The sequence below is a fragment of the Cajanus cajan genome, chromosome 8 (genome assembly GCF_000230855.2).
Source record: "Cajanus cajan strain Asha chromosome 8, NIPB_CcT2T_4, whole genome shotgun sequence".
NCBI classification, from domain to species: domain Eukaryota; kingdom Viridiplantae; phylum Streptophyta; class Magnoliopsida; order Fabales; family Fabaceae; genus Cajanus; species Cajanus cajan.
The window spans coordinates 54,837,997-54,849,074 of NC_138524.1; the positions used below are offsets into that span (position 1 = coordinate 54,837,997).

General features: G+C 31.9%; 1 pseudogene; it reads left to right on the plus strand.

Annotated features, from left to right (window-relative positions):
- Positions 1-414: 414 nt before the first annotated feature.
- On the plus strand, positions 415-3,022 carry LOC145950560 (rho GTPase-activating protein 4-like; annotated as a pseudogene).
- Positions 3,023-11,078: the final 8,056 nt, after the last annotated feature.

Below are 11,078 nucleotides of genomic sequence, written 5' to 3' on the forward strand. Positions count from 1 at the left end.
CCACTCTCTGCTTCGTTCGTTCAGGTTCATTTGTTCGTGCTTAGGGTTCAGGCTTGTCGTTGTCCTTTCCTTCATTCGTGCTTAGGGTTTGTACTGTTGTTCTCCATTCACATTTTTGTTGTTGTCTGTTCGTGTTCGCAAGGGGTGTTCTTCATTCAGGTTAGCAAAGAGATAGCTCTCCGTTGCAGCCCCCTTCTCCTTCTCCGTGAACAACATTAGGTTTCGGTTACCCATATGCATTACGTTGAACAAAGAAACTGTGCACGCCCTGAAATCGCCACCCTTCTCCTTCTCCGTGAACAACATTAGGTTTCATTGCAGCCCCTTCTCCTTCTCCGTGAACAACATTAGGTTTCATGTGTCTCGTCGTTTCCACTAGCAGTTGTCGTTGATTGTTGATTTCGTGAACCTTCCATGGCTTCGACCACCACCTCCTCGCTCTGCACGTGGCTCGTCGCGGCTTGCATGTCAGTCACGTGCGACGCCGATCGTGCTAGAGCCCCTCGCGCAATATTCCGCTCTTCCAAGAGGTCTCGCAGCTCGCAATTGAACGTTTGTGGAGCCACTCATTCTAGTATTTCCAATCTCCACTTTCCATTTTTCTCAGATTCTCAATTCCAAATTCCTCCTCAAATCTCAACTTGTTCATTTTTTTAATTTTATTTGTGTTTTCACTTTGGATATTTTTTTTTTAATTAAGTGGAGTTGTTGGTTTAATTTTTGAACACTGTCGCTTACCTGCTCTATTGCTTCGTTGGTTGTGAAAAATAATTTGGTTAGGTTAAGACTGGATACTCGTGCGTCACTTGGCTGCCTGCATGTATGTTGTTTTTCTAGTACGGCCACGTCACTCTTAATTTTTTCGTTAATTATTGTAAATTTGTCGTTGCAATTTCATGGAGCTTGTTCATCGTGTGTGTGGGTACGGACTACGGAGGATTACTTTAAGTATGATAGGGGCATGTGTGAGGTTTTTTTTATTATGATTGTTATATTACATATTCTGTATTTTGCCAACACTTCTAATTCTATTGCAAGTGATTAATGCAAGATGAATTTCATTTTACCTAACTGTCAGCTCTGATTATGTATTTTAGAATTCTAATTTATGCCATTGAATTTCCGATAGTATTGCTGTCACATTGATTGTTTCTTCTATGATTTGTGAAACTTTTGGTTTTTATTGTGCTTGCTTTGAGTATTTTGAGCTTTGACTTAAGGTTTCTTAATTTCACTCTTTTTTGGGTTTAAAATCTAGAAGGATTTCAGATAAGATATTCATGTTAATGATGAACTATTGATTTAGAGTGTATATGATAATAATATATCAGTGTTTAAACTCAGTTGCTTGCATACAAATTTAATTTGTGATAGATTTATGATACAAATTAAATTTAGTCTTTCTTGATTGCATGAAGCTCTAGTAGTCTTGGCAGGTCTGCGATAGTTCACCTAGACAAAACACATATTTTAATGGCTCTGTCATGTTTATAAATACATAATCATAGGTAAAATATGGCTTATGCAGCCAAATTGCAGTTGCAGGGTATCTTAAACCACAACATTGTGGTGAAAATTGCACTTGTGGACTTCAATTTCAAATCACAGTTCTTCTATCAATGAAAAAAAATTGTCAAAAGTTCCTACCTATGTCAGATATCCCAGATTCTCAAGTATGGGATTGATTGTGTTTATTTTCATTGTAGCACTACCTGCTTGGTGGGCATCACAGGGGTTCTTGCTCCACTCCTTGAGGAAACTATATTTCGAGGATTTTTTATGACTTCCCTGACTAAGTGGTATTGGTTGCTTTCATTACTTCTCCTTCCCATTTAATTCCCTGTGTTTTGCTGATCAAACTTTTTTTTTAACGTTCATTTATTTCCATTTATCATAATAAAATATGTTTGTTAAAGAAACTGCAGCTTGCCTTGAAAGTGAGACTTTTGTTTTTGAACTAGATATTCAATGGCTTGATAATTGAACAGAATCAATGCAGCTTTCCTATGATGCCAGAGGAAATAGTGTACCTACAATACTCTTGTTAATGCAAAGGCAGCTGTATGCACAAGGAGGTCTTCAGGGTATTATTAAGGTATTATTAATTATACTATTATTAGATTTTTTCTTTAGGATCACTTATTATAGAGATCGTTGTATTAACAAAGACCATGAACTTGTTAAGTAAACTTCATTGTGGAGATTATTGCATTAATTTGATATTCTTGTTTAGGCTTGGTTCAGAGAACTTCCAACTGGGGTATTGGACCCTCTTTCACCAGAGCAGGTAATGCAGTCTCAATCAGAAGAGGAATGTGCTCAGCTTTTGAGGCTTCTTCCTCAAACAGAAGCAACTTTACTAGATTGGGCGATAAACCTTATGGCTGATGTTGCTCAACTCGAACATTTGAACAAGATGAATGCTCATAATGTTGCAATGGTTTTTGCACCAAACATGACTCAGGTGAGTCAAGAACATGTTTTTCTTGTATTTTGTATTATTGTAGACTTTGTGATTTTTATACGAGCTAACTTCAATTTGTACATATAATGTTTACCCCTTGTGGTTAGTTTAGCTGTCATACTGAATCAATAACATGTTCGCTAGAAAAAGATTGTTATTAAGATTTTGTGTTTACATTATAAAGTTTTTAGAAAGTTTTTGAAAGAGGTTAACTATGGTTAAGTGGGTATATGTGAACTTCTCCCCACTAAGTGCTAAAATAAATGGTTTACTTTATTTTCTTCCTTTGATGGTTTTATGCAAGATTATAGTCATATCACTCATCATTAAATATAAATCCATGGTACAATAACATCGTTTCTGACCTGCCTGCTACAAATGGCGGATCCTTTGACGGCTTTTATGTATGTAGTACAAGTGATGAATTTTCTAAAGACCCTTGTGATGAAGACACTAAGAGAAAGAAATGAGTCTATGATAAAATCAAATCCTATCGCAGACAAAAATGCTTTTGCGGATGATGAGCACCAAAGCTCTTCGCAGTTTGCATTGTGCTAGGTAGTTTCTATTTTTCCTTCCAGTTAAGTTTCTGACAGTATTGGCATATATGGACTCATAATTTAGGTGGTAGTTCTTCAATCAATTTGAAATGTGCTTTTATATTCTTCATTGGATCTTCAATTGTGGAAAAATTTATGATCTTAAGGAAAAATGATTATTTTTGTTTTTATTTTATTCAGTTCCTATGCATATTCAGTTCCTATTTTATTCAGTTAATTATTTTAAATTTTAATGTATATTTGAAATGTGCTTTTATATTCTTCATTGGATCTTTTAAATTTGATTCAGTTCCTATGCATACTAGAATAAATTTGCATTCATATTTCAAATTTGAGAGTTAATACATGGTTATTTTAATATCATTTATGCTATTTATTCTCTTTTGAGAAATAGATGAATTATCTGATTTTGTTTGTTCATGCCAAATATATAGAGGGGAGAGAACTGGTGCAGATATTGCTTGCAGCTGGAGCTGATCCATCTGCTCAAGATTCACAGAATGGGAGGATAGTTTTGCATACTAGTGGACAGGCATAAAAATGAGGTGAAGAAGCATTGATGTGGTAGGAGTAGTATTTTCTTTTCTTGGTAGCATGTTGCATCGTATCTTACATGAAGTAAATTGTGTGCCTATGTGTCCCCCGCACAAGGTCCCAAAAGAATAAAAAGGCAGAACAAAAGTGGGAATATGGAATATCAGCCGCGACAAGCGTAAAACCACGGTATCTTTGGCATCTTAATATTGTTAAAGTTGAATTTGGATCCAACCCGGTTAGAACTTTGAATATTGAGGTAAATAAAGGTACCTAAAGCACAGTCCACACTATGTGCTCTCCAATCTCAAAGTCTGAAAGTCTTAATTGGTGTCTTAAAGCAACTATCATATCCTATCCAAGGATTTCCACCTTGTGGAGATTGCTACCTCTTGCTTCCATCAATTTTCATTTATTAACTATGCATAATCCTAATTTAGTCTTTAATTTTTTGTAACAAACTATTCACTTTATTAGTGTGAGCAGGTTATATATTTGAACCTTTTGCACTGGATTTTATATATGAACCATTATAAGTGTGAGCAAGTTATGTTTGACTCATAAGAGAACACATTTTAGTTTTGAATTTTGTTTACTTCGTAGAAATAATTGGCAGTTTATATGTTCCCTATCTTTTGGAAGGAAGCTTCACCATTATGTCCTTTTCATTAAGGTTCTAATGTAACTTTGTATCAGGATGATGATGGTGACAATGCTTTCCATATCAAGTGGCTGAACGCTGTTTATAAGATATTATAACTGCAACAATTTTTTCCAACTATGTTACTCATTTAACTATTATAAGATTCATATTAATTTTTTTTTTAATAGACTTTTAAAATCGGTTGTTACATAACCGATTTTAAAAGTCTTGACTTTTAAGATCGGTTAAAATTATAACCGATCTTAAAAGTCAAGACTTTTAAGATCGGTTATATAACAACCGATTTTAAAAGTAGACTTTTAAGATCAGTTGTTGTTATAATTGATTTTAAAAGTCAAGACTTTTAAGATCGGTTATAAATCAACCGATCTTAAAAGTCTACTTTTAAAATCGGTTGATAACCGATCTTAAAAGTCTACCTTTTCAAAATCGGCTCTTTTAAGATCGGTTCCATAACCGATTTTAAAAGTCCAAAATAACCGATTTTAAAAGCCTTTTTTCCACTAGTGAATTAACAGAAAACTAACTAAACTTAACTAACAAATGATCTTATTTTATTTTCTAATACACTACAAGAAAAACACAAATTTATCTGTCGGGAAAAAAAAATTTCGATGGAAAATTTCCGACGGATCAAAATCCGTCGGAAAATGTATATTTCCGACAAAAAATTTCTGACAGATTTTAATCCGTCAAAAATTTCTGACAGATTTATATTTTTCAAAAATTTTCGACAGAAATTCCGTCGAAAATCATGCCATATTTATATTAGTTAATATTAAACCGTATTAATTAATAGTGGATGCTCATGTTGATTAATTAGAACCACTAATAACGGAATATTATTTCCTAACTGCTCATTTGTAGCCACAAAAGCATGCATCAAATTTTTAGAGAGCCTTGTACCATAGCAACTCTTTCATGCATTATTAATTACAATAATATTAGTTATATAACATCTTTTTAGAAATGTGTTGACAAGATAATCGATAATATATTTATTTTTAGATAAAACTTAAATGTAATATTTATTTTTAGATAATATATTTATTGTTGGATTTATTGTATTATCCTTTATCAAATTTTTCTCGTATTAAGTGCATTTATTTAAATTTTTATAAATTTTACACTCAAAATGTGAGGAAGTGTGTTAAAAATTTCATATTGAATAATGATATTACTAAAATAAAGTATATAAATAATAAAAATTCGTACATTACAAATCACTTATATATATATATATATATGATTAAATTAAACTTAGATTCATATAGTTAAGAGAAAACTAAAGATTGTGAAAGGCTTAAAAAAGTGTTTAAAAGAATCGGCTAATTTTTTAAAGCTAAAATTAATAAAATTTATTTGAAATCATCAATGTTGCAAGAAAATTAATAAAATCTATTTGCTGAATTATATTTGAAATCATCAACATTGATGCTAGCTGGCTTTAACAATTTTATCTATATATGGATAAAAAAAATGTTGAAAAATATATATTGATGTTAGTAATATTATTATTAATCGCTTTGCTTCTAGAACGCTATAAAGAAATTTCACTTTGTGATAATTTCTATATATATTTTGATTTATAAGGAATAAGTGACATATTTAAGAGCAAATTAAAATATTTTATTGATGATAGATGATAATATAAAAGTATTTTGAATGAAAAATATAATTATATTTTTTATATTTGTTAAAATGCTATTTTTCCAATATAACAAAATATGTTTTCTAAGATATATATTTGTACATAAATAGTCATCATTTTTTGTTTCACTTCGGACCCATCAAATAAAAGGACCAACCCTAGTAATATTTTAAGAGTTTTTAATGTTGTTCTTGAATTAAAATTAAGACTTAATCACTTACTTCATCTCTTAATTTTAAACCCTAGTAATCATTGATTTTTAAAATTGATATAATATCATCTTTTCCATCCAATTAAGTTAGCGTCCTTAACTCTATAATTTCTGGTGATTTTAATTTACACTTGATGTCCATTTTTAACTGCGACTATTAATTTTTTAGATTTTATACCATGTAAGCTTTAATTAGAGATTCAATGAATCATATTAATATTAAAGATTTTAACAAATTATATTATTATTAAACATCCGATGAATAAGGATATATTTTAAGAAATAACTTATTTAAGATATTATATAATAAGTTTTTATGTAATAAGATCTTAATTATAATTAACATTAAACATTCAATGTTAAAGCCAAAGGCAAACTACTCATTAACTACAATAGAAGTAAAGCTAGTATGTTCTTGGATAAAAGATCTAAAGATGTCTGATGGTTTTTCTTCTAACTTGGCAAGATGTGTTGATGTTGACAAGGGAAGGGTGCATGGGATGAAAAACCATGATTGTCATGTATTCATGGAGTGCTTACTTCCTATTGCATTTAGTTTTTTAACGAAGCATGTTTTAAATTCACTGATTGAGGTTAGTCATTTCTTCAAAGATTTATGCTCTGCAACATTGAAGGAGGATGACTTATCTAGGATAAAAGACAATATTCCAATAATACTCTGCAAGTTGGAAAGAATATTTCCTCCTAGTTTTTTTGATTCAATGGAGCATTTGCTTATTCATCTTCCATATGAAGCAAGTCTTGGTGGACCGGTGCAGTATAGGTGGATGTACCCATTTGAAAGGTATTACAATTAACAACATATTCTATTTAATTTTTTAATGCTTATCAAGCATCACCTAGTTATTTAATTTTGTAGATTCATGGGCATTTCTAAACGATCAGTGAAAAATAAGGCAAGGGTTGAAGGATCAATCTGTGCGGCTTACTTGCACCGAGAGACAACTCATTTTTGTTCACATTATTTCAATCACTTCATGTTATCAAGAACGAGTAATAGAAACAAAATGGTAAATGAAAGGGAAAATCTTCCACCAATGTTATCAGTCTTTAACCAACCTAGTCGCCATTCTGGTAAGGAGTTTATTAAATGGTTAACCGATGAACAACACAATTTAGCCTATGTTCATGTGTTGATCAACTGCACTGAAGTTAAATCATACCTTGAGTAAGCATTTCATAATGAATGTTTTCATTATTGTACAACTTATCTTGTATTCTAATCTTAAACTCACCCTTCAAGTGATATATTTGGGCAGTTTATTCATGAAAACTCAAGAAAATGCTTTTGTTCGTATACATGCTGATTTTCCTAGATGGTTCAAGGAACAAGTATGTATATAACAATTTATTTTAATTCCCCATTATATATACATTAACTAAAATATAACTTTTCATGTGTCTTACATGCACACAGGTTCACAACGAGCCTTTAAATGGGAGAAACCAACACTTAAGGGATTTGTCAAATAAGCCATTTAGATGTGTTAAAGAATGGCACACATTTTGTTAATGGGTACAAGTTTCAAACTTATGCATGGTGCAAGGAGAAAAAAAACCATTAATAGTGGAGTTTAAGTAAAGGGCATTACAAAAGGAGGTGAAGATGATTTCTATGGGGTCATTCAACACATATATGAACTTCAGTACAATACTTTAAGTTATCCTAAGAAAGTGGTTGTATTTTATTGTGATTGGTTAGATCCGTCAAGAAGAGGTACAAGAGTGGATCCAAAATATAATATAGTGGATATTCGGATTGATGCAAGATATAAAGAGTTTGATCCATTTATCATTGCACATAATGTAAGGCAAGTGTATTATGTCCCATATCCAACAACACAAATGAATAAACGTGGTTGGTTTGTTGCAATCAAAACAAAGCCAAGGGGTCGTATAGAATTTGATGATGTGGAAGATTAAGTGGCTTACTAGGTAGATGAAATGAAACATACTAATGAAGTCATTGAAGTTGAAGGTATTTTAGGACTACAAGATGTACAAGGTGATCTTGAAGAATTTGATGAGCTTGAAGAACCCCTACAACATGTTGAAGTACAAGAGTATGAGGAGGAAGAAGAACAAGAATCAAATGAAGGGGAATTAGAAGAAGACTTTGATGAATATAGCTCTGAAGAGGATTAGGCAATAAGGATAAATGTCTTAAAAAGTTACTAGGACGGGATTCTATACTTTATTTTTATGTATTTTGTGCTACAACTATATTCATTTATCATAATGAGTATATTGGTTTTATCCCTCTATTTAGTTCTCTGTTTTTATGATGCATTTGAATCACTTAATCATAATATATATTATTTATACATGTTAATTTTGATTTATTATTCACAATATTATTATTCCTATATAGATATGACAGGAGAAGGTTCCTCTCTTGGTAATAAGGGAAAGGAGAAAGGAAAGCCGAAGAAGTCACGTTATGTAATTAAATTATTTCCAGGAACAAATACCCCCGGATCATCTACTCGAACCCTATCAAACTTACCATCTCCATCACCATCACCTTCCTCAATTGTTGCACCCACACCATCCCCAATTATTGAACCCACCCAATCACCATCTCCACTTGTTGCACCCACACATGCACCATCGTCTATTGCTATAACCACACCATCCCCAGTTGCTACAACCACTCGATCACCAACTTCATTTGTTGCACCCACACAAGCACCTTTGCTAGTTGAACCCACACGATCACCATCTCCATTTATTGCAATCACACCATCCCCAACTACTACAAGGGTTCCATCATCTTTTAGATCTATAAATGGAGATGATTTAGACTTGGGAGCAGAAGACCCCCCACCCAATGATCGCCCAATAATTGAACCTATTGGGACAGGTAAGAATAAATTAGAATTTATTTTTCATCATTCACTGTCTTTTTAATTTTGCTAACCTTTTTTTTTGTATTTAGGTTTGAACCATCCCTTATTGTTGCACATGCTATCACACAGACCATTAAGCAACATTTTCTTCATCCATGGCCTACATGGGGAGCGATGGAAGATAGTGATAAGGATGCCTTCTTCCAACGTTTTAAGGTATGAATTGCTTGTTTAATTCTTGTTTGTGAACATTCATATGAATTGCTTGTGTGTGAACAATGATATGTTCATCTAAATTGTATCAATTTCTTTGTGATATATTGTTCATCTCATTTCTTTACTTGGAACTTTGATGCTTAATTTACATGTTCACAAACACTTGAACTTACTTGTTATTGTAGTTTCGATACAAACATTTGCTTTTAACATGGGTTGTAAAAAAAACTAAGTTGAAATGCTTGTGTTATTGCTTTTGGTTTGGTTTAATTTATTTATTTGTATCCTCATGTTATATTTGTTTGTTGCTTCACATGCATGATATCAATTCTATTAATTGTTGAAAAAGTTTTGAATTTGATTTTCTTTGACATTTTGATGTGTTACAATTATTATAATTCATTGGTTTTTTTTTCATGTAGCGTAAGGTGGCATGGAGACCTGAGGATGAGGAAAAAATAAAGAAAAAATTTCACTCAAAAGCCTCTCATAGATTGTCTGATATGTTTAATGAAGCTCGGAAAGCAGGTAAAAGGCCACTTTGGGTTGGAGAAGATGTGTGGAACCAATTGGTAGCACATTGGAATTCAGCTGCTTTTTGAGTAAAGTCTACACAAGCCTCACTAAATCAAGCGTTTGAAAAGGGTGGGACTCTTCATACAGGTGGCTCAATTACAGTTCATGATCATGCCAAGCACATGGTATGTATGGATTAAAATTTTCTTTTCTATTTTTACAACTTTACAACAAATTAATTTATTTCGCATCAATGTATTATTTACAGGCAAAAGAATTTGGTCGCTCAGTGCATATTGATGAGGTCTTTCAACAGACCTATATACGAAAAGAAACTGGACAGTTTGTTGATGAAAGATCTAACAAAACATATGTAAGTTATTTAAATAATTATTGATGTTATTTTTAAACATATTTACAAGATTAGTAAAACAATGCCTTTGTTGAATAATAGGAAGATTTTCTCAATAAATTTTCTCAAGCTATGTTTGAGGCTGCATCATCTGTTGATGAATCACATCCTATGGACCCTAGTTTGGAGGAAACAATTAGGTCTAAGTGTTGGTCTGATGCAGTTGGTGGCATGACCACTAAGGGGCGATTAATGTATGGAGCTGGAGACCTTGCTCTTCATTTAAAAGATACACAAAGCAGTCGCGTCGACGTCAATCTTAAAAGGAAAGCATCTTGTAGCAGTTCACATGACATAGAAGACATTGTTTAATTAAAACAATGACTTGCAGAAAATGATGTGGTTATTCGTCAGTTGCAATAGTTTCAATCAATTGTCTTGCAATTCTTACCCACAGAAGCATAAACTGCCATTCAAAATATTTGTCAACAACAAAATACCAACCTAAATCAACAAAATGGGGAACAACATCAAAACAAACAACAAGAAGATGACCAAGACAAAAATCAAGAAGACTCTCCTAATTATGAAGATTATTAGTTAACATTAGAAAAATATTAATTAATCTATTTGAATTAATTATATATGATATTTGAATTATGAATTGTTTTATTATTATGATATAAACATTACTATTATCTTTTAAATTTATTTTGATGAAGCTTATACAATCTATATATCTATTTGTTAAACAGGCAAAAATAATATCAATTAGTTATATTAATAAATTTATTTAAAATTAAAAATTAAAAATTTCTGACAGAAATTTCTGTCGAAAATGTTCACCATAAATTTCTGACGGAAATTTCGGTCGGAAACGACTCTCAACAATTTCTGACAGAAATTTTCGTCGGAAACAGCTCTCAAAAATTTTTGACAAAAATTTTCGTATGAAATGTCCCTAAAAAATTTCCGACAGAAATTTTTGTCGAAAATGTCCCTCAGAATTTTCTGACAGAAATTTCTGTCGAAAATTTCTG